This window comes from Musca vetustissima, unplaced genomic scaffold, assembly GCF_032173495.1.
Source record: "Musca vetustissima isolate MV318-11 ecotype Yass unplaced genomic scaffold, APGP_CSIRO_Mvet_v1 utg153805, whole genome shotgun sequence".
In the NCBI taxonomy this organism is placed as follows: domain Eukaryota; kingdom Metazoa; phylum Arthropoda; class Insecta; order Diptera; family Muscidae; genus Musca; species Musca vetustissima.
The window spans coordinates 40,285-46,224 of NW_026874425.1; positions in this window are offsets into that span (position 1 = coordinate 40,285).

Here is a 5,940-nt window from a genome sequence, read left to right on the forward strand (position 1 = left end):
CAGCATCTTGGCAAGGAGTTGATAATCAAAACACCGACCGTTGTGGTAAGTTCAAGCTCCATAACAAATACAACAATATCGACCACAACAACCGTTAATAATGGTAATCCCCAGCTGGCATGGACCATGCAGGGTGGTTATACATTTGTTATACAAAGAACTTAAAGGTAAATAATTTAAAAAAAATGAACCCTATTGTTATTAATTTTTAAGTGTGTATTTATAATTTATTCTAATTCTATATATCTAACTAACTCACAGATTCTTTAGATTTACATAAGGACTTATGTATTTAAGGAATTGTTATAAGAAAATACAAAAATAAAAATTAATGTTTGAAAACATTAAAAGAAAACTACGAGAAACATATTTAGAAAGTTTCCGGAAGAAACAATTGTCTTAGACCCTATGAAATTATTACTCACTTAATAAAAAAAACAATAGATTTAGTAAGATTGAAATAACAACAATTTGACAGTAGCTAGTGTGATTTACTTAATAAGAATAGTGAATGGTAAAATTTGATATCCAAATGAATGAATGCAAATAAATTGTTAATTTTTTTGGTATTCAGTGTTTTTCATAGTTTTTGAATAATTTACATACAGTTGCGGTGAAAATAATAGCAGCACTCCATAGCATCAATAGTTTAAATATGGAGAAACATGCTATGGTCGGGTGTGTCCAAAATTTTTTTAATTTGTTGGTACTTGGCCCCAAAATTATGTTAGATGTTAGATGTCCACATAACAAAAATTATAATCCCTAAAACAAATGGTTTTTGGGCGTGTTTCGTACTTCGGAGTTGGACCATTATTTTGGATTGAAAATACGATGCATACGACTCAAATTCTGCAAAATATTTATTATGCTTTCATGCACAGAATATGAAAAAACCTCTAAAATTAACATTAAAACATTGAGACACCTCGAAATCATGGTTTTGGGACAGCATATTCGAAAATCATTAAATAGTTCGGAAAAGTCGACGCATGATCTGTTTGCCGATTTTCCACATGAATAACTTTTGGGGAATTTTACCGTTTTCGATGACACACATTCTATTGCAGTTTTGTTTCGGGTTCATATGAGTAGGTACATGATTTATCACACAAATTTTTCAAAATTTCTTTATACTCACCGGCAGGAGCCTTTTTTGCGCGTTTGTCAAGTTGTGTGAGATTCAACGAGAACTAACCTTTTTATGGTCATTTATTAATGCAATATAACATGTAAGCCACGGACGTACACAGCGGCGTTGGGCTTAGTTAATGGAGTAAGAGCGATTAGCGTATGTTGGTGTAAATATAATGAAAATAGAAGAAATATCAAAGAAAATATCAGAGGCCTGTTAGTGCTAACGCGTAGACGTTAGCTCGACAGGAGTTAATAAGCAGAGGTTCACGTAGATCGCAGAGGATCGTTGGGATCTTAAAGATCTTCGTATTTGTGCATCTACAACTACACATATTCCAGTGAGAGAGTGTCAAGCAAGGAGAGCAAACCTACAGCAACCGTTGCCCATTGATATATACGCTCTGTGGTGTCCACAGAGGGAACGCTCAAAGGCAATACCCGAGCTTTTAATCAGCATCCGTAATCGACTAAGCTTGGGCCAACGCATCAAACTTATACAGTAACATAAAAAATCGGTCATATTTGATAAAATCAAATACGTTTCCAAATTCACCTTAAATAGCAGTGAAAAAATCACGAAATTATCTGCCTCCATTGCCCAGAAATAACCATTTAAAGTTTACCCATTTAAAGTAATAGATGCTACTCAATTCAGCGCTCCTAAATTTTAAGGGTAACTTTTCGGCAATCGAATTTTTACCACAATTAATTTGAGGTACCAGACGACCACTAATGAGTAGCAGCTATTACTTAACCCATCCCTTGCCGAGAAATAAATATTTAAAGTTTGCTGTGAATCTTCGTATAGCTGCTACACAATGCTGGTCGCCTATTAGCTGCCTACTGAAGAAAATTTACTTACATCTCTTAAAATCTGACTTTTTAAGAAAATTTTGCGACAATTGAAATTTCATTAAAATCACTTTGAGGTACCAGGCGACCAGTAGTGTGTAGCAGCTATCATCCGACACAAGGTAAAATTCAAATACGTATATCTCCGCAACGAATGGAGCTATTTTCATGAAAATAGCGTTATTAGTTAGATGGAATTTTCTAGTTTCCCCTTGAGCCAATTCGAAATGAATTCCTCTAATGTACCTATGAAAATAACCACTAATGTTTAATAAATTTAATGAAGTAGGCAATACAAATTCAGAAATGTTACGACTTAACCTTAACTAGCAGTGAAAAAATCATGAAATTATCTGCATCTATTGCAGAGAAATGACCATTTAATGTTGCCTTGAATCATCATATAGCTGCTACACAATTCTGCGTTCGTTAAATTTAATTTGCAGGCAACTTTGCTGCAATCAAAATTTCATCAAAATCACGTTGAGGTACCAGGCAACCTGTAAAGGTGTAGCAGCTATAATTTAACACAAGGTTAAATTCAAATACATATAACTCCGCAACGAGTGGGCTTATTTTTATGAAACTTTCGTTATTAGTTAAAAGGATTTTCTCTTTCTTCTCCGGTCATGTTCCGAGTTTGTTTTGAGAGTCAATTTCATCCAACTTACCATTAATAATAGCTATCCATGTCTTCGGTAAGACAACATCGCGTAAGGATATTCTCTCGGACAAACAAATGCATATGACGTTTAAGTCTTCGAGTATAGCATCAATACATCGAAAGTTTGTTTCCGAAGAACTCTACGCTAAATTTGACTCTATTACGATTCACGTTCTGCGTTTTTTTCGATGCTAACCCAGCAAATTTTCAAAAATACAAAATATTCGTTTATAGTGGATTATGTGGAACTCGAGGTGGTTTTTTCAATAATTAAAATCGAATTTCAGTCTTCCGAGCAGTTTCTTTATAGGTTAGGATGATACATAGGGTATCAGCAATGTCACACGCATTTACTTTTGGTCTGTTCCAGTACTTTTTTAATAGTAAATCTAGTAAAAGGGAAACATTTCAAAATTGCTCTCAGAGTACAAAATAATTTGAAAAGTTCGGGAACGCAAATCTAGTAAATATGCCAAATTAGATGGCAATACTTCAAAATCAACATAACAGCCAATCAGAAGTAGGCATTCCTGTTTACCATTTTTACTCGACCAAATTTCTCGAGTAAAAAGTTTACAAAGAGAAGGTCATTTTGTTTAGTGTTCTCTTAAATTTGAGTCAATGTTTTACCAGTTTTGTGGGTTGAGGAACGGTTTTCGAGTAACAAGTTGCAAAACATGTAAAATGAGTAGAATCTTTTAGGTTCTGGAACGGAACTTTTATTATCGAGCAAATTCATATCTATGTTTTTCGACATTTTCGGCTTTACTGACTGATTTAGGCCATATATCTATTGGTGAAAACCCATAGATATTATCATATAATATGGTCAAGAGTTAAACTATGATAACACTGAATATTAACAAATTAAATAAAAAAGGGAAATGTAATGAAATGTAAAAAATAGGTAAATGGGCAATAACTTTACTCAGCAAAAAAAAAAATAAATAAATTACAATATATAAAATCCTAATCTAAAAAAATGTTTAAATTGAAAAGAAAAAATCGGACAAAAAATATTTTACAATATTTCCCTTACGCTTTTTACCTTTTGTTCTAATCACCAATATTGCTAAGTAGTGTAAAGCTACATTTCAATCTTATGTATGCTAAAGAATTTTTTACAACAAAAAATATTATACCAAGCAAACGGAAATTTTATATAAAATTTTATTTGCAAAAACATTTCACAACTAACAGCAGCCAACACAACAACAAAAAACCGAAAATAGACAATAAAGCTACATTTTAATAGGAAAAAAGAATGAATGAAGCATATATTTTTTGAAATAGAAAAGACAAATATTTACACCAAAACCTGCAAAATATGTTTAAAAGTTATTGAAAAAATATTTTTCTTATTAAATAATTAAAAGGAAAACAAAAAATATAAAATATATATTTTTAGAGCTAATGAAAATAATAAAAAAATATTTCCCTCCAAAATATAGAAGTAAGAACAGAACAATTTTAAGCTTTTTTGAAAATATAAATGTTGATTATTTTGCATTTTTTCTATTTATAAACATTTTTCATTTAATTTAGATTTAGGAGTAATAAAATATTTCTAATTAAATAAATTAAAAAAAGGAGGGAAACCTTTGATCAAAAAATAATACCTTTTTCAATGAAAATTAAATCTTTGTCTCTAATTTTCAATTTCTAAATGTTTGTACAAATTTAGACTTTCAAAAAAATTAATAAAAAAAATAAAACTCAAAATAAGAAAACCTACTTAAAAAGTTATGTTGAAAACATAAATCTGTCGCAAGACTTAAATCAAAAATAGTTTAAAAACGTGTATTAAAAAACGATAATAAAATCAATTATTAAGAAATTGAAAAAAAAAACATTTGTTAGTTTTTAAGCTCAGAATTTGTTATTGGATTTTATTTAAAACAAAAACTCACACATACACAAAAAAAAACTGAGGCCATTTGGACCCATATTTAAAAATGTTAAAAACAATTGAATATATACTGTAATTTTAAATTTTCATAAAATTATATACATTACCAATTTGTTGATCATGTTTCTTTATTTTATAATTTTTTTCCATGTGTTGTTTTTAATTTATATATATATATATATAAATTTTGTTTTTATTTTCATATTTATTCATTGATGGCTAACACACACACACTTTATATGAATTTATTAATTTTAATTTACAATTGTTGTTATTATTTATTTAGTTATTGTTTTTTTAATTAATGAGACAAAATCGGAGAACGAAATATATAATCAATTTTGTTTTTTTATTTTATTTATTAGAAAATAAATTTATACTTTTTGTCTCATGTTATATTTGTCTGCATATGTATATTAAACAAAAAATATATTAACTAAAATTGTATAAGAAAACAAAATGAAAATAAAAGAATACAAAAACAAGTTTATAAAAAATCCCAAATTGTAAACCCATAACAAAAACAAAAAAACATATAGTACACCCCAGAAAGCAAATATTCATGGCATTATTTAATAAAGGCAAACAAAATAATAAACAAATATTTAATTGTGTATTTATTTACTCATTTACAAATAAAAGGTTTGTATTTTCTATGAGTTTCTAAAATTTTAAATTCTGATCCATAACTATAAAAAAATTGAATGCTCTTACTAACATCCAAGGTTTAATGAAAATAGCTGCAATCATAGCATATTTGATAAATTTAATCACATAAGCTTCTTTAAGAATCAAAATAAAAACTTCGAACACATAAATAAAATGTTAGGACTTAACCTTAATTAACAGTGAAAGAATCACTTAAGTATCTCCATCCATTGCCGAGAAATAACTATTTAAAGTTTGACATAAATCATTGGATAGCTGCTACACAGTGCTGGTCGCCTGCTACCTCAAAATTTTCTACTGAAGGAATTTTACTTTTCGTACAATCTGAATTTTTCGGCAACCAAAATTACACCAAAATCACTTTGAGGTACTAGGCGACCAGAAATGCGTAGCAGCTATAATTCAACACAAGGTAAAATTCAAATACGTTTATCTCCGCAACGAATGGAGGTATTGCCATGAAACTTGCATTATTAGTTAGAAGGAGTTTTCTAGTTTTACCCTGAGCGAATTCGAAATGAATCCCTCTGATCTAACTTACAAAAAATCATATTTAATAAATTTAATCAAAAAAGCCCCTTTAAGAATCAAAATAAAAACTCCGAACACATAAATAAAATGTTAGGACTTAACCTTAATTAACAGTGAAAGAATCACTTAAGTATCTCCATCCATTGCCGAGAAATAACTATTTAAAGTTTGACATAAA